The sequence below is a fragment of the Pseudophryne corroboree genome, chromosome 5, assembly GCF_028390025.1.
Source record: "Pseudophryne corroboree isolate aPseCor3 chromosome 5, aPseCor3.hap2, whole genome shotgun sequence".
NCBI classification, from domain to species: Eukaryota; Metazoa; Chordata; class Amphibia; order Anura; family Myobatrachidae; genus Pseudophryne; species Pseudophryne corroboree.
Window position 1 is genome coordinate 759,365,911 of NC_086448.1, and position 19,020 is coordinate 759,384,930.

Below are 19,020 nucleotides of genomic sequence, written 5' to 3' on the forward strand. Positions count from 1 at the left end.
CTAGGTCGACAATGTTTAGGTCGACCACTATAGGTCAACAGTCACTAGGTCGACATGGATGGAAGGTTGACAGGGTTTCTAGGTCGACATGTGCTAGGTCGACAGGTCTAAAGGTCGACATGAGGTTTTGTTTTGTTTTTTTGGGTGTCGTTTTCTTCGTAGAGTGACCGGGATCCCAAATTAGTGCACCGCGTCCCCTCGCATGGCTCGCTTCGCTCGCCATGCTTCGGGCATGGTGCCTTCGCTCCGCTACCGCTTCGCTCGGCACACTTTACCGTTCCAATCGTAGTCCACGTGGATCGTTAAGTATGAAAAAATTCAAAAAAAGAAAAAAAAATGTGAAAAACTCATGTCGACCTTTAGACCTGTCGACCTAGCACATGTCGACCTAGAAACCCTGTCGACCTTCCATCCATGTCGACCTAGTGACTGTCGACCTATAGTGGTCGACCTAAACATTGTCGACCTAGATACAGTCGATCTTCAGACCGGATCCCCTGGATTTGCCCTGGAGTCTCCATGAGGCTCCAAGCTGTAAAGTGTTTTCACGTTTCCCCCCTTCATCCTGCGCTCTGTGTAGGCAGCCATAACATACTGAAAGGGGAATTAAAAATGACAAAGGTCAAAGAGTGCGATTCTGTAAGTACAGCTCTGCTCTGCTAGATTCATGTCTGCAAAACCAGAGTCTGTCATCGCTGCTTCCCTTCAGTAGGGTTTAGGTTTAAATTTAACCTGATCTAACCATGTTAAGTGAGAAACACACGTGTTATTGGCGTCGCCCGCTTCTATTTAGTAGAGAAATATTACAGTGCAGGAAAGAAAGAAAATTCCAGCACACTACTTTGCATGTTTTTGGATCCTCGTCCAAAATGTAATGGATTGATTTTACAGATTGCATCAGCACCAATCAAGAATCACTTTTCCATAGAGCGCACGATAGCATCTCTGCCTTTTCAGGAGGAAGTCAGACAAAGAAAACAAGTTCTGGAACGGCTCTCTCTCCCGTACTGTGTATTGTTTTCCAGGCTGTTGGCAGGTGCAGCTAACAAAGGAACCTGCCCTGATTATAAGAAACCGTTCGCTTTGCCGACTGCTGCGGAAGAACTATGTGTATCGCCGATCGGCCGCTGAAACAGGAATCCATTGTTTTGCTTTTGCCTTGGAGATCTGTTTGTCATTTAAGTGTATTTATTTAGCTTGGTATGTAAAATAGTTATTGGAATAACTTTTGACATGCGACTTTTGTCAGCTCTGAATTACCTTCAGCAGAACGGATACCGATCAGTGTTATAAGAAAAATGCTCATACCGAATTACCGCTCCGTTTGCCAAGATTTCCCCTTGTCTGAGAGCATGTGGATTTTTTTTTTTGCTGAATACATGGACGATTTGTATTCGAAGAGAGTTTGGCCTCGTAACAGAAAAGAGAGGAGAAACACTCGCTCGACAAGCAATCAGTTTATTCATCCTCAGGAAGCCAGGCTTATGATCCCAGCGTGATCTGGCGTCCTCTACCTAATACAAGATGATATTGTGTTCTGCGGCCTCCACTTCACTTAGGTGGCCTGCTCGAAGAAGATAAAACGCACACACTTCCTGTCTTCTGTGTACATCCAGTCGTACAGTAGTTGTTTCTGGAACAGAAATTATGTTCTCTCCAAGGCGAGCCCACCCTGGGAGCAACGCAATCTAAAGAAGTTTAAGTTCTTGATACTAGAAGGAAGGTTATTTGCAACAAAATAATAACTAAAAAATAAATTTAAAAAAAGAGTGACCCCCGTAGGGGAATACACAACGTTTTACAAAACGATCCAGCTGTGTGTGCATTTCTGTGTTTACACTGTGGGTTTTTGAAAAAGATTCATCCTTGATCTTTTAACAGGTGGTTAGAATCTAGAACATTGGGATACAGTCATTATCAGTTGGTTCTTTGTTACTGGTGTTATTACGAACTGCAGTTGGCGGCCTTGCTGCTCTTCTCTCCGACCTTTCGTGGTTAGAGGATCTTCCTGAAATAGTTACGGTGTTAGAGTTTTATTGCTAGCATTGTGACCCAAGGAACGTAGGTTTGCAAAGACAAATATAGTCAGTTGTAGGAACCTGGTAAATGTATTTTTAGTAGTTACGCCCTAATGAGTCCTGTGGCTCACTAAACAAAGAGTTTTATGGTCGTATGTCATGTCAGGATTTCCTATGGTTTTGCTTAAATATTTGACGTCTCGCTGGGTGACATTAGATATTGGCACAGAAGAAGAAGCATCTTAAAGGCCACAAAGCTGTACTAAAAAATATTTTAAAATAGAAACAAATACTTTATATAAAACACTTTGCTGCATTTATTACAAAGCGCTCGTAAATATATTAAAAACAGATGTGCTTATTCTCTGCCAATTCTATATCGTTTTTTACTGTTAAAGAGTGACATGTTGGTCCAAATTTGTATCATTTCCAAATAGGGCTTTTTAATAGCATATTGGAATTGGTGTATTTGTTAGATTGTTTGTTTCTTTTTATGTGCGTTACTCATGGACATTTAAGTTATGGGCCTTATACAGCAGCGGATTCTGCTGCGATGTAATCGCATTTCCCTGGGTCCCAGCACCTCTGCCTGATTGACAGGCAGAGGCGTTGTCGGGGACAGCGATGCGGCATTGCGGGGCCGGTGTGGCAAAGACCTGGGTTGGCTGGGGCCGTTTCTTGGGGCGGCCGCATGATGCCACGCACGGCCGCCGGGATGAAGAAAATGGCGGCAGTCAGACTGTCATCACATCCAGGCTACGCAGGCAGGGGGTTTCCCTTAATCAGCGATGTGATCGCAATTGAATAGCAACATTTTGACATGGCTTCTGTCCAAATACTGCTACAGACACCTCTCTGCAGCAGTTGTTCATTTTATGCCCCATAATAGTGCCATAGTTCCTGAACCGTATGAGTGCCTTAGTTAATGTTATGCTCCACAGTAATGCTCTGCTAGTTCACCGTATGTCACATTGTAGGGCTGCCAGTACACATTATGCAGCACAGTACCCCCAATTCACATTGACATACAGTGCCTCCATTCACATTATGCTACACTGTAGTGCCTCTACTTCATACTGTGCCGCATTACAGTGCCCAAGTTCATATTATGTAACACTGTAATGCCCTCCAGTTCATATTATGCCACGTTACAATGAGCAGTTCCAGGAGCATAACTAGATATATTGTAGGCACCATGGCAAAAGTTTGTAAGGGCCTCTATGTATCTACTAATGGTGAAAAATGTATTTAGCACATGTAACTGTGACAGGGAAGGTGGCCCCTCTCAGCTCTGGGCCCTATAGCTGCTGCACTCCCTGTACCTATGGTAGCTACGCCCTTGTATATAACACATGTAATGGTCCCTACACACTGGCAGATAAAACAGAATGATATGAACGTTCTCGTTCATAAATGAACGAGAACTCGTTCATATCGTTCTGTGTGTAGGCACCAACAATTAACGATGCACGGCCGTATCCACCGTCGGGCAGCTCGGCGGCGGATCAGTATGTGTGTAGGGCCCATAAGTGTGGAAGGGAAGGTGGGCCCCTCTTAGCTCTGGGCCCCATAGCAGCAGTACTCCCTGCACCTATGGTAGCTATGCCCTTGTATATAACACATGTAACTGTGACAGGGAAGGTGGCCCCATAGCAGCTGCACTCCCTACACCTACGGTAGCTACACCCCTGTATATAACACATATAAATGTGACAGGGAAGGTGGCCCCTCTCAGTTCTTGGCCCCATAGCAGCTGTACTCCCTGCACCTATGTTAGCTACACCGCTGTATATAACACATGTGACTGTGACAGGGAAGGTGGGCCCCTCTCAGCTCTGGGCCCCATAGCAGCTGCACTCCCTGCACCTATGGTAGCTACACCCCTGTATATAACGCGGGTGGGGGAGGGGCTGGTGCAGGGGTGCCACGGGTGGGGGAGGGGCGGGTGCGGTAGTGCCGCAGGTGGGGGAGGGGGTCCGGAGCCACCGCGGGTGGTGGAGGGGGAAGGGGGTGTGGGGGTACCGCGGATGGGGTCAGGAGGTACTGCGAGTGGGGCAGGTAATACTTCTCCTGGAAGCAGCTAAGCTACTGTCCTTCCTTTGGCAGTGGCTTTCCCGGAGACTCTCACAGCAGCCAGTGACTACTGTTAGCACCGGTGTCCTAACGCGCGCCACATTACAGGGAAGAAGATGCACTCAATAAACTACAGCTCCCAGCAGGCCTTAGCGCCGGAATGCTTCAGCGCTAAGGGCTGCTGGGAGCTGTAGTTTATTTAGTGCATCTACTTCCCTGTAATGCGGCACGTTGGGACACCGGTGCTAACAATAATGATTGGCTGGCAGAACTGACTGACTCGCTGAATCAATGTAAACCGTGAGAGTGCTGTGCAGTGTCAGTGACACTGCACACCCACTGCACTGCACAGCACTGTCACCTTTTACATTGATTCAGCATCCAGACATTACCCTCCGCGATATCACCCACTCTATCCGTTACATTAGCCATCTCGGGGCTTCCAGGCTGGCAGCCCAGGTGCTGTGTTGTGGAGTCCAGAGCCTCTGGGGATCTGTGTGCGGCTGTGGCGGGGAGGCACTTCTGTGACATCATGCGCAGAGGAGGCTCCGGGGCTCAGAGAGTATGTGGCGCAGGGAGGGCTATGAAAGCCTTTTGCTGCGCCGCCTTCATACACATCAATGCCGGTGGCCGCAAAAGCTTTTGTTCCACCAGCACCGTCTAGGGAGTGGGGATTGTTGATGCCGGAGGGTGCAAGCGGACTGGCCGCAGGACATAGGACCCTGCAGTAAAATTATTTTTTTTCCCCTATCTACAGTGCAGAGACTTGCTGCAGATGCAGTGGCATACCCTCCAGCTGTACCTTTTCGGCAGGTACAGTACCTTTTCTCTTACGTCCTAGAGGATGCTGGGGACTCCGTAAGGACCATGGGGATAGACGGGCTCCGCAGGAGACATGGGCACTTTAAGAAAGACTTTAGATCTGGTGTGCACTGGCTCCTCCCTCTATGCCCCTCCTCCAGACCTCAGTTTGATTCTGTGCCCAGTGGAGACTGGGTGCTTTTCAGAGAGTTCTCCTGAGCTTTCTGACAGAAAGTATATTTGTTAGGTTTTTTATTTTCAGGGAGCCTGCTGGCAACAGACTCCCCGCATCGAGGGACTGAGGGGAGAGAAGCAGACCTACTTCTGTGAGTTTCAAGGCTCTGCTTCTTAGGCTACTGGACACCATTAGCTCCAGAGGGAGTCAGAACACAGGTCTCACCCTGGAGTTCGTCCCGGAGCCGCGCCGCCGTCCTCCTCACAGAGCGGAAGATAGAAGCCGGGTGAGTATGAGAAGAAAAGAAGACTTCAGAGGCGGCAAAAGACTTCATGATCTTCACTGAGGTAACGCACAGCAGTGCAGCTGTGCGCCATTGCTCCCACACACCTCACACACGGCAGTCACTGTAAGGGTGCAGGGCGCAGGGGGGGCGCCCTAGGCAGCAATATAAACCTCATTTCTGGCAAAAGAGATATATATACAGCTAGGCACTGTATATATAAAGAGCCCCCTCCAGTTTTTATTATATCTAAGCGGGACAGAAGCCCGCCGCTGAGGGGGCGGGGCTTCTCCCTAAGCACTCACCAGCGCCATTTTCTCCACAGCACAGCTGAGAGGAAGCTCCCCGGATTCTCCCCTGCTTATCCACGGTGAAAGGGGGTTTCAGAGAAGAGGGGGGGGGGCACATAATTGGCAGCAAAAAATAGTATTACAGCGCTACTGGGTAAACACATTGTGCGTTTTTCCTGCGGTATTAGCGCTGGGTGTGTGCTGGCATACTCTCTCTCTGTCTCTCCAAAGGGCCTTGTGGGGGAACTGTCTTCAAATAAGAGGATTCCCTGAGTGTGTGGTGTTTCAGTACGTGTTTGTCGACATGTCTGAGGTAAAAGGCTCTTCTAAGGAGGAGATGGAGCAAATGTGTGTGTGTGGTGTCTTCGTTGACAACGCCGACACCTGACTGGATATGTGGAATTAAGTGCTGAGGTAAATTTATTGCACAAAAGATTAGAGAACAGACAGGGAATCTACCTATGTCTGTCCCTATGTCGCAGGGACCTTCAGAGTCTCAAAACGCCCCCTATCCAAAATAATAGACACTGATACCGACACGGAGTCTGACTCCAGTGTCGACTACGATGATGCAAATTTACAGCCAAAACTGGCAGAAAAGTATTCAATATATGATTATTGTAATAAAAGATGTTTTGCATATCACTGATGACCCATCTGTCCCTGACACGAGGGTACACATGTTTAAGGGGAAGAAAGCTGAGGTAACATTTCCCCCCTCTTATGAACCAAATGAATTGTGTGAAAAAGAGCGGGAATCTCCAGACAAGAAACTGCAGTTTCCCAAAAGAATTCTCATGGCGTATCCTTTCCCTGCTAGGGCCAGGATACGATGGGAATCCTCCCCTAGGGTGGACAAGGCGTTGACACGTTTACCCAAAAGGTAGCGCTGACATACCAAGATACAGCTACCCTCAGGGATCCTGCAGATAGCATGCAGAAAAGTACTTTGAAGTCCATTTACACACATTGTGGTACACTACTCAGACCGGCGATTGTGTCGGCAGGGGTTTATAGTGCTGTAGCAGCGTGGACAGATACCTTATCAGCGGAGATTGAAACCCTAGATAAGGATACCATGTTATTGACCCTAGGATATATAAAAGATGCTGTCTTATATATAAGACATGCTCAAAGAGACATTGGTCTACTGGGTTCTAGAGTCAACGCTATGTCGATTTCTGCTAGACGTGTCCTGTGGAACATGCAATGGACAGGTGATGCCGACTAAAAGAGGCATATGGAGGTTTTACCTTACAAGGGTGAGGAATTGTGTGGAGAAGGGCTCTCGGACCTGGTCTCCACAGCTATAGCTGGTAAATCTGATCTTTTGCCTTATATTCCCTCACAGCCTAAGAAAGCACGAAATTATCAAATGCAGTCCTTTCGGTCGCAGAAAAACAAGAAAGTACGAGGAGCGTCCTTTCTTACCAGAGGTAAGGGCGCAGGGCACAGCTAGTTCCCAGGAACAGAAGTCCTCCCCGGCCTCTACTAAATCCACCGCATGACGCTGGGGCTCCGCTAAGGGAGTCCGTCCCAGTGGGAGCACGTCTTCGACTCTTCAGCCACATCTGAGTTCACTCACAGGTGGATCCCTGGGCAATAGAAATTGTTTCTCAGGGTTACAAGCTGGAATTCGAAGAGGTGCCTCCTCGCCGGTTTTCCTTATCGGCCCTACCGGCTTCTCCCCCAGAAAGGGAGATAATATTAAATACAATTCACACATTGTATCTCCAACAGGTGGTGCTCAAGGTTCCCCTCCTTCAACAAGGAAGGGGATATTACTCACCTTGGCTGTAGTCCCGAAACCGGACGGTTCGGTCAGACCTATTTTAAAATTAAAATCTCTGAACCTATACTTGAAAAGGTTCAAATTCAAGGTGGAATCAGGGGGGGATTTTATGGTGTATCTAGACATAAAGGCTGCATACCTTCATGTTCCCATTTATCCACCCCATCAGGCGTACCTGAGAATTACGGTACAGTATTGTCATTACCAATTTCAGGGTAATTGGCGGAAATGATGGTGCTCCTACGCAAGCAAGGAGTCACAATTATCCCATACTTGGACGATCTCCTAATAAGGGCGAGATCAAAAGAGCAGTTGTTGAACAGCGTGTCACTTTCACTGAAGGTGTCACAGCAACTCGGCTGGATTCTCAATATCCCGAAGTCACAGTTGGTTCCTATGACTCGTCTTTCCTTCTTGGGAATGATTCTGAATACGGACCAGAAATGGGTTTATCTTCCGATAGAGAAGGCCCAGGAACTAATGACTCTGGTAAAAAACCTATTAAAGCCAAAACAGGTGTCAGTGCATCACTGTACTCGGGTCCTGGGAAAGATGGTGGCATCTTACGGGGCCATTCCCTTTGGCAGGTTCCATGCGAGGACTTTCCAATGGGATCTACGGGACAAGTGGTCCGGATCACATCTACAGATGCATCAGTTAATCACCCTGTCCCCTAGGGCCAGGGTGTCTCTCCTATGGTGGCTGCAGAGTGCTCACCTTCTGCAGGGTCGCAGGTTCGCCATCCAGGACTGGATTCTGGTAGCCACGGACGCGAGCCTCCGAGTTGGGGGAGCAGTCACACAGGGAAGAAACTTCCAAGGTCTTTGGGTCAAGTTAAAAAAACTTGTATTCAAATCAACATCCTGGAGCTGAGGGCCATATACAACGCCCTTCGGCAAGCAGAAACATTGCTTCGCGACCTACCGGTTCTGATCCAGTCAGACAACATCACCGCAGTGGCTCATGTAAACCGCCAAGGCGGCACAAAGAGCAGAGTGGAAATGGCAGAAGCCACCAGGATTCTCCGCTGGGCGTAAAATCATGTAAGCGCATTTTCAGCAGTTCATTCCGAGAGTGGACAACTGAGAAGCAGACTTCCTCAGCAAACACGACCTGCATCCAAGAGAGGACTTCTTTAGGAAGCCTTCGCACAGATTGCAAGTCAGTGGGAACTGCCACAGATAGACATGATGGCGTCCCGCCTCAACAAGAAGCTACAGAGGTATTGCACCAGGTCAAGAGACCCTCAGGCAGTAGCTGTAGATGCCCTAGTGACACCGTGGGTGTTCCAGTCGGTCTATGTATTTCCCCCTCTTCCTCTCATACCCAATGTGTTGAGAATGGTAGGAGGGAGAGAAATGAGAACAATCCTCATTGTTCCAGATTGGCCACGAAGGACCTGGTATCCGGATCTGCAGGAAATGCTCACAGAAGATCCGTGGCCTCTTCCTCTAAGACAGGACCGGTTGCAACAGGGGCCATGTCTATTCCAAGACTTACCGCGGCTGCGTTGGACGGCATGGCGGTTGAACGCCGGAACCTAGCGGATAAGGGTATTCTGGATGAGGTCATTCCTACGCTAATAAAGGCTAGGAAGGACATGACATCTAAACATTATCACCGTATATGGCGAAATATGTTTCTTGGTGTGAGGCCAGGAATGCTCCTACGGAAGAATTCCATCTGGGCCGTTTCCTTCACTTCCTGCAAACTGGAGTGAATTTCGGCCTAAAATTAGGATCTATTAAGGTTTAGAATTCGGCCTTATCCATTTTCTTTCAAAAGGAATTGGCCTCTCTCCCTGAAGTACAAACTTTTGTGAAGGGAGTACTGCATATTCAGCCTCCTTTTGTACCTCCGGTGACTCCTTGGGACCTTAACGTGGTGTTAAGTTTCATTAAGTCACACTGGTTTGATCCACTTAAAACGGTGGAGTTGAAATATCTCACTTGGAAGGTGGTCATGTTATTAGCCTTGGCTTCGGCTAGGCGAGTGTCGAATTAGCGGCTTTATCACATAAAAGCCCCTATCTGGTTTTCCATATGGATAGAGCGGAATTGCGGACCCGTCCTCAATTCCTGCCAAAAGTGGTTTCATCCTTTCATATGAACTATTGTGGTACCTGTGGCTACGCGTGACTTGGAGGATCCCGAGTCCCTTGATGTGGTCAGGGCATTGAAAATTTACGTGGCCAGATCGGCTACAGGCAGAAAAACAGAAGCACTGTTTGTCATGTATGCAACCAACAAGATTGGTGCCCCTGCTTCAAAGTAGACTATTGCTTGCTGGATCTGCAACACGATTCAGCAGGCGCATTCTACGGCAGGATTGCCGTTACCTAAATCGGTCAAGGCCCATTCCACTAGGAAGATGGGCTCTTCTTGGGCGGCTGCCAGAGGGGTCTCGGCGCTACAGCTGTGCCGAGCTACTACTTGGTCGGGTTCAAACTCCTTTGCAAAGTTCTATAAGTTTGATACCCTGGCTTAGGAGGACCTCCTGTTTGCTCAATCGGTGCTGCAGAGTCATCCGCACTCTCCCGCCCGTTTGGGAGCTTTGGTATAATCCCCATGGTCCTTACGGAGTCCCCAGCATCCTCTAGGACGTAAGAGAAAATAAGATTTTAAACATACCGGTAAATCTTTTTCTCGTAGTCCGTAGAGGATGCTGGGCGCCCGTCCCAAGTGCGGACTACTTCTGCAAGACTTGTATATAGTTATTGCTTAAATAAGGGTTATGTTATAGTCTCATCGGTCTTGGACTGATGCTATGTCGTTTTCATACTGTTAACTGGATAGTATATCACAAGTTATACGGTGTGATTGGTGTGGCTGGTATGAATCTTGCCCTTGGATTAACAAAAATCCTTTCCTCGTACTGTCCGTCTCCTCTGGGCACAGTTTCTCTAACTGAGGTTTGGAGGAGTGGCATAGAGGGAGGAGCCAGTGCACACCAGATCTAAAGTCTTTCTTAAAGTGCCCATGTCTCCTGCGGAGCCCGTCTATCCCCATGGTCCTTACGGAGTCCCCAGTATCCTCTACGGACTACGAGAAAAAGATTTACCGGTAGGTTTAAAATCTTATTTTTTTTTATGATCTGTACCAATTTCTGTCTCTCCAAACTACCATTGAAAATATAGGAAAAGGGGCGTGGCCATGTCCCTTTACCCGTGGCCATGCCCCCTTTTCGAATTTGAAGCTATTTTTATGTGTATATTGTTGGAGGGTATGTTGCTGCAGATACATTGGGCCTATTTTGGGGTGTGGACCTGGAGCTGCAGCTCCATCAGCCCCATTGTTAATCCTGCTCTGGGAACACACAGCAGCCAAAGGGCAGAGCCTCCCATTGTATGTAACCTGTGTGTGAGGGCGTTTCTCACCCAATCAGCTGTGGACTGGGTGTGATAGACCTGCTGCTAACCCAATGAGAGCTCCGAGCCATGCCCAGTGTTATCCACATAGTCACAGAGTGACAGATCTTGGCTATTATATAGGAGATGGGAGATTGAAGTTGTGCATTACATTAAAGGTTGGCAAGCCTTAATTGAAAGACGGGCTGACCGTTATTATGTCTGATAAAGTTACAGGGGGTTTTGCTGTGTGATGTAAGTGGCAGCTTCATATTAATTTAATTTTATAATTGCTATAATCCATTGTGAGAAAGCTACTGTAGGTTTTATGTTACAGACAACACAAATATAAGTAAGTCTCTCTTACGGTTTGCGCTCTACAAGAAGTTAGATATTGGGCTATCTGATTTGTTTCATCCAGGGAGTGCTGACAAATCTGACTTCCAGCATGAAGCCAACAGTAAGGGCCGGAGATAATTCTGTATTTAATCTCAGACTCTGCATTTAGTGTTATCATCTGCTGGACCGATTTTACTTCATCAGTTCATTAAGAACTATTGTAGTAACCTCACTTAATATAGTGGATTAATAGTCTTCATTCTGATCAATATTGGTTCACTTTAAAGAAGCGCTTACACCAACAATTGTCATTATCAAATGTAGGGCAGGAGGTACAATTCACCTTTCCGTCCAAAGGCCTATTTTATATATATATATATATATATATATATATATATATATATATATATTTGAAGGGTTCTTCTGTTCTCTTCTACTGTCACCATCCTGAGAAAGCAATAATAGAATAGCCAGCTGCGATCCATCTTAAGTACTGTGGCTTCCATGGCCGTTTCTTGGGGCAGGCGAGCAGTGCAACTGCACTGGGCGCCTGCCGTGGCACTAACTGCGGCTCCCTGCTTCCCCCTCCTATTTCTCCCCGAGTAACCCGCTCGGGGGGCAGAGTTTCACGGAATGACGCGGTTGCGCCGTTACGTCACGACACAACCCCGTCACTCCGCAAAACTCCCCCCCCTTCCCCCCCGAGCGGAGTACAGAGGGGGATCCAAGTTAGGAAGAGGGAAAGGCCGGCGCGAGGAGCGACTGGTGAGGCGGGCCGAAGAGCGGTAATCGCCTCTAAGTATTCTCTCTCTCTCTCTCAATGTGTAAAATGGGGACACCTGCCGTAATGTGTGAAATGGGGACTCTTGCCTGCCGTAGTGTGGGGATTTAATGTATCAAGGGCATTGCGGTGTGTGGCATAATATGGTGCAGGGGGCATTACTGTGTCGGGCTTAATATGGTAGAATTTTTTTTCCTGTGGTGGTCGTGATCTGTTGGAGCAGGGTCAAAAACTGGATTGTGAGGTAATCTTTTCAGACGAGGCCATGCCCATTTAGATGAGGCCACACCCATTTAGATGAGGCCACGCCCCCTTGCCGGGTGCGCGCGCAAGTTGTTTTTTATCTAGTTGTGTGTGTGGGGGGGGGGGGACATTTTTTTATGTCATGTGGGGGCGCATTTTTAAATCTTGCACTGGGAGCCAAATTGGCTAGAAACAGCCCTGGTGGCTTCCCCATGCTTTACATGTATTAGCACACTGTGCTCTTGTCCAAATCTTTATAACATATTGGACATTGTGAAACCTTTTAGTAAATCAGTTTTGCTGTGATAGGCTGTATGTAATGTATAGGACGACTGCACACACGCACAGTCAGAACTGTTCAGGAGAAGAATAGAAGCTGTTTGGGCTTAAACCGTCTTTCTCTATCGTCCTAAGTGGATGCTGGGGTTCCTGAAAGGACCATGGGGAATAGCGGCTCCGCAGGAGACAGGGCACAAAAGTAAAGCTTTTACAGGTCAGGTGGTGTGTACTGGCTCCTCCCCCTATGACCCTCCTCCAGACTCCAGTTAGATTTTTGTGCCCGGCCGAGAAGGGTGCAATTCTAGGTGGCTCTCATAAAGAGCTGCTTAGAGAGTTTAGCTTAGGTTTTTTATTTTACAGTGATTCCTGCTGGCAACAGGATCACTGCAACGAGGGACAGAGGGGAGAAGAAGTGAACTCACCTGCGTGCAGGATGGATTGGCTTCTTGGCTACTGGACATGAAGCTCCAGAGGGACGATCACAGGTACAGCCTGGATGGTCACCGGAGCCACGCCGCCGGCCCCCTCACAGATGCTGAAGCAAGAAGAGGTCCAGAATCGGCGGCTGAAGACTCCTGCAGTCTTCTTAAGGTAGCGCACAGCACTGCAGCTGTGCGCCATTTTCCTCTCAGCACACTTCACACGGCAGTCACTGAGGGTGCAGGGCGCTGGGGGGGGGCGCCCTGGGAGGCAAATGTAAACCTTTAAAAAGGCTAAAAATACCTCACATATAGCCCCAGAGGCTATATGGAGATATTTACCCCTGCCTAAATGTACTAAATAGCGGGAGACGAGCCCGCCGGAAAAGGGGCGGGGCCTATCTCCTCAGCACACGGCGCCATTTTCTGTCACAGCTCCGCTGGTCAGGAAGGCTCCCAGGTCTCTCCCCTGCACTGCACTACAGAAACAGGGTATAACAGAGAGGGGGGGCAAAATAAATGGCAATATATTAATATAAAAGCAGCTATAAGGGAGCACTTAATCATAAGGCTATCCCTGTCATATATAGCGCTTTTTGGTGTGTGCTGGCAGACTCTCCCTCTGTCTCCCCAAAGGGCTAGTGGGTCCTGTCTTCGTATAGAGCATTCCCTGTGTGTCTGCTGTGTGTCGGTACGTGTGTGTCGACATGTATGAGGACGTTATTGGTGTGGAGGCGGAGCAATTGCCAAATATGAGGATGTCACCTTCTAGGGGGTCGACACCAGAATGGATGCCTTTATTTGTGGAATTACGGGATAGCGTCAACTCGCTTAAGCAGTCGTTTGCCGACATGAGGCGGCCGGACACTCACTTAGTGCCTGTCCAGGCGCCTCAAACACCGTCAGGGGCTGTAAAACGCCCCTTGCCTCAGTCGGTCGACACAGACCCAGACACAGGCACTGATTCCGGTAGTGAAGGTGACGAATCAACCGTATTTTCCAAAAGGGCCACACGTTATATGATTTTGGCAATAAAGGAGATGTTACATTTAGCTGATACTACAGGTACCACTAAACAGGGTATTATGTGGGGTGTGAAAAAACTACCAGTAGTTTTTACCGAATCAGAAGAATTAAATGACGTGTGTGATGAAGCGTGGGGTGCCCCGATAAAAAACTGCTAATTTCAAAGAAGTTATTGGCTTTATACCCTTTCCCGCCAGAGGTTAGGGAGCGCTGGGAAACACCTCCTAGGGTGGACAAAGCGCTAACACGCTTATCAAAACAAGTGGCGTTACCCTCTCCTGAGACGGCCGCACTTAAAGATCCATCAGATAGGAGGATGGAAAATATCCAAAAAGGTATATACACACATGCAGGTGTTATACTACGACCAGCTATTGCGACTGCCTGGATGTGCAGTGCTGGGGTAGTTTGGTCAGAGTCCCTGATCGAAAATATTGATACCCTGGACAGGGACAATATTTTACTGTCGTTAGAACAAATAAAGGATGCATTTCTTTATATGCGTGATGCACAGAGAGATATCTGCACACTGGCATCACGGGTAAGTGCTATGTCCATTTCGGCCAGAAGAGCTTTATGGACACGACAGTGGACAGGCGATGCGTAGAGGAGTTATTTGGGGTCGGTCTATCGGATTTGGTGGCCACGGCTACGGCCGGGAAATCCACCTTTCTACCTCAAGTCACTCCCCAACAGAAAAAGGCACCGACCTTTCAACCGCAGCCTTTTCGTTCCTTTAAAAATAAGAGAGCAAAGGGCTATTCATATCTGCCACGAGGCAGAGGACGAGGGAAGAGACAGCAACAGGCAGCTCCTTCCCAGGAACAGAAGCCCTCCCCGGCTTCTACAAAAGCCTCAGCATGACGCTGGGGCTTCGCAAGCGGACTCGGGGGCGGTAGGCGGTCGTCTCAAGAATTACAGCGCGCAGTGGGCTCACTCGCAGGTAAATCCCTGGATCCTGCAGATAATATCTCAGGGGTACAGGTTGAAATTAGAGACAGAGCCACCTCGCCGTTTCCTGAAGTCTGCTTTACCAACGTCCCCCTCAGAAAGGGAGACGGTTTTGGAAGCCATTCACAAGCTGTATTCTCAGCAGGTGATAGTCAAGGTACCTCTTCTACAACAAGGGAAGGGGTATTATTCCACTCTTTTTGTGGTACCGAAGCCGGATGGCTCGGTAAGGCCTATTCTAAATCTGAAGTCCTTGAACCTGTACATAAAGAAGTTCAAGTTCAAGATGGAGTCACTCAGAGCAGTGATAGCGAACCTGGAAGAAGGGGACTTTATGGTATCCTTGGACATCAAGGATGCGTATCTCCACGTTCCAATTACCCCTCACACCAGGGGTACCTCAGGTTCGTTGTACAAAACTGTCACTATCAGTTTCAGACGCTGCCGTTTGGTTTGTCCACGGCACCTCGGGTCTTTACAAAGGTAATGGCCGAGATAATATTTCTTCTTCGAAGAAAAGGCGTATTAATTATCCCATACTTGGACGATCTCCTAATAAGGGCAAGGTCCAGAGAACAGCTAGAGATGGGTTTAGCACTATCTCGAGAGGTGCTAAAGCAGCACGGATGGATTCTGAATATTCCAAAATCCCAATTAATGCCGACAACTCGTCTGCTGTTCCTGGGGATGATTCTGGACACAGTTCAGAAAAGGTTTTTCTTCCCGAAGAAAAAGCCAAGGAGTTATCTGACCTGGTCAGGAACCTCCTAAAACCAGGAAAGGTGTCTGTACATCAATGCACAAGAGTCCTGGGAAAAAATGGTAGCTTCTTACGAAGCAATCCCTTTCGGCAGATTCCATGCAAAGGGATCTGTTGGACAAATGGTCAGGGTCGCATCTTCAGATGCACCTGCGGATAACCCTGTCGCCGAGGACAAGGGTATCCCTTCTGTGGTGGTTGCAGGAGGCTCATCTATTGGAGGGCCGCAGATTCGGCATGCAGGATTGGATCCTGGTGACCACGGGTGCCAGCCAGAGAGGCTGGGGAGCAGTCACACAGGGAAGAAATTTCCAGGGAGTGTGGTCGAGCCTGAAAAAGTCTCTTCACATAAGCATTCTGGAACTAAGAGCAATCTACAATGCTCTAAGCCAGGCGGAACCTCTGCTTCAAGGAAGACCGGTGTTGATCCAGTCGGACAACATCACGGCAGTCGCCCATGTAAACAGACAGGGCGGCACAAGAAGCAGGAGGGCAATGGCAGAAGCTGCCAGGATCCTTCGCTGGGCGGAGAATCACGTGATAGCACTGTCAGCAGTATTCATCCCGGGCGTGGACAACTGGGAAGCAGACTTCCTCAGCAGACACGACCTTCACCCGGGAGAGTGGAGACTTCATCCAGAAGTTTTCCACATGCTATTAAACCGTTGGGTAAAACCAATGGTGGACATGATGGCGTCTCGCCTCAACAAAACACTGGACAGGTATTGCGCCAGGTCAAGAGATCCGCAGGCAATAGCTGTGGACGCGCTGGTAACACCTTGGGTGTACCAGTCGGTATATGTGTTTCCTCCTCTGCCTCTCATACCAAAGGTATTGAGGATTATACGGCAAAGTGGAGTAAGACTAGTGGCTCCGGATTGGCCAAGAAGGACTTGGTACCCGGAACTTCAAGAGATGGTCACGGACGATCCGTGGCCTCTACTTCTGAGAAGGGACCTGCTTCAGCAGGGTACTTGTCTTTTTCAAGACTTACCGCGGCTGCGTTTGACGGCATGGCGTTTGAATGCCAGATCCTAAAAGGAAAAGGCATTCCAGAAGAAGTCATTCCTACCTTGATAAAGGCAAGGAAGGAAGTCACCGCGAAGCATTATCGCCGTATTTGGCGAAAAGGTTGCGTGGTGCGAGCAGCGGAGTGCTCCGATGGAGGAATTTCAACTGGGTCGTTTTCCTACATTTCCTGCAATCAGGATTGTCTATGGGTCTCAAATTGGGATCTATTAAGGTTCAAATTTCGGCCCTATCAATATTCTTCCAAAAAGAATTGGCCTCAGTCCCTGAGGTCCAGATTTTTATCAAAGGAGTACTGCATATACAGCCTCCTGTGGTGCCTAAGGTGGCACCGTGGGATCTAAATGTAGTTTTAGATTTCCTCAAATCAAATTGGTTTGAACCACTAAAGAAGGTGGATTTGAAATATCTCACATGGAAAGTGACTATGTTACTGGCCCTGGCTTCGGCCGGGAGAGTATCTGAACTGGCGGCTTTGTTTTATAAAAGCCCTTATTTAATTTTCCATTCGACATAGGGCAGAGCTGCGGACGCGTCCGCATTTTCTCCCTAAGGTGGTATCAGCGTTTCACCTGAACCAGCCTATTGTAGTGCCTGCGGCTACAGACGACTTGAAGGACTCCAAGTTGTTGGACGTTGTCAGAGCCTTAAAAATATACATTTAAAGGACGGCTGGAGTCAGAAAATCTGACTCGCTGTTTATACTGTATGCACCCAACAAGTTGGGTGCACCTGCTTCTAAGCAGTCGATTGCTCGTTGGATTTGTAACAAAATTCAACTTGTACATTCTGTGGCAGGCCTGCCACAGCCTAAATCTGTTAAGGCCCATTCCGCAAGGAAGGTGGGCTCATCTTGGGCGGCTGCCCGAGGGGTCTCGGCATTACTACTCTGCCGAGCAGCTACGTGGTCAGGGGAGAACACGTTTGTAAATTTTTACAAATTTGATACCCTGGCAAAGGAGGACCTGGAATTCTCTCATTCGGTGCTGCAGAGTCATCCGCACTCTCCCGCCCGTTTGGGAGCTTTGGTATAATCCCCATGGTCCTTTCAGGAACCCCAGCATCCACTTAGGACGATAGAGAAAATAAGAATTTACTTACCGATAATTCTATTTCTCGGAGTCCGTAGTGGATGCTGGGCGCCCATCCCAAGTGCGGATTATCTGCAATACTTGTACATAGTTATTGTTAACTAATTCGGGTTATTGTTTAGGAAGCCATCTTTCAGAGGCTCCTCTGTTATCATACTGTTAACTGGGTTTAGATCACAAGTTGTACGGTGTGATTGGTGTGGCTGGTATGAGTCTTACCCGGGATTCAAAATCCTCCCTTATTGTGTACGCTCGTCCGGGCACAGTACCTAACTGGAGTCTGGAGGAGGGTCATAGGGGGAGGAGCCAGTACACACCACCTGACCTGTAAAAGCTTTACTTTTGTGCCCTGTCTCCTGCGGAGCCGCTATTCCCCATGGTCCTTTCAGGAACCCCAGCATCCACTACGGACTCCGAGAAATAGAATTATCGGTAAGTAAATTCTTATTTTCCTTCCAAATTTTGCCATGAACTCGAACCTCGCCATCCAAATCTATCTGTTTGTCTATCTAGTGTCTCTGTCTATGATAAATGTATAATAGCACCTGTATAATGTAATTATAGTTTTATCATATTATTGTTTTAATTCCCTGTGTTTTCGTTGTTTTCTTAATGCTGGTGCATTATATGCTACATCCAGATATATATCTAGGTGATTTAGTGTATCGATGAGTTTCTGAGAAAATGTCTGTTTTTTGGAACAAATCCTTTGGGCGGGTACACATCAAGATGTCCGGCAATCAGTGCCGATGCAATGTTTTCCGGTTGTCGTTCGGATATGGCAAATTGTGCTGATATTGACCTAATGTGTACCCAGCCGGGTTGGGATTGTTTTGCCCCGTGGTCCCAGCCGCCAGAATGCCGGTGGGAGTGGGGACGCGACGGAGCACCTTGTGAGCTCACCACATGTTCTGTTCCCACTCTCTGGGTGTCGTGGACACCCACTGGTGGGAATAGTCCCCGTGTGTCGTCATTGCCAGTGATCGGGATCCCAGTGTCGGCACCCTGACCAATGGGATCCTGACCAACGGTCATATGATCGCATCCCTACCCAACCTAAGTGTCCCTCTTGCTTACATGAAAGGCTAGGCTACATTAGTACACTACTTCAGATGTTGGTGCTATTTGTCGCGTTGGGCCTGATTTAGAGATGTACGCTAATTTGTATGCAGCTAATGTGCGAAAATACGCAAATGCATTCAGATGCCCACTGGCGGCATCTCAAATCCAAGCAGCTGCGTACAAAGGTGCAGCACCAGTCGCAGATCCTTCAATAATTGACCATCGGAGTAACCCTACAGTCGCACGGAAGTGGTCATGGAAA

At 48.2% G+C, this 19,020-nt stretch overlaps 1 protein-coding gene and 1 long non-coding RNA gene across 7 annotated transcripts in view; one reads left to right on the forward strand and one right to left on the reverse strand.

Moving 5' to 3' along the window:
* Positions 1 to 19,020, forward strand: part of VPS13B (vacuolar protein sorting 13 homolog B) — a 1,616,194-nt gene that overhangs the window by 1,348,924 nt on the left and 248,250 nt on the right. The window lies entirely within an intron of this gene.
* LOC134928452 (uncharacterized) overlaps positions 1 to 19,020 on the reverse strand; it is a 128,688-nt gene that overhangs the window by 23,718 nt on the left and 85,950 nt on the right. The gene's annotated exons all lie outside the window — the stretch shown is intronic.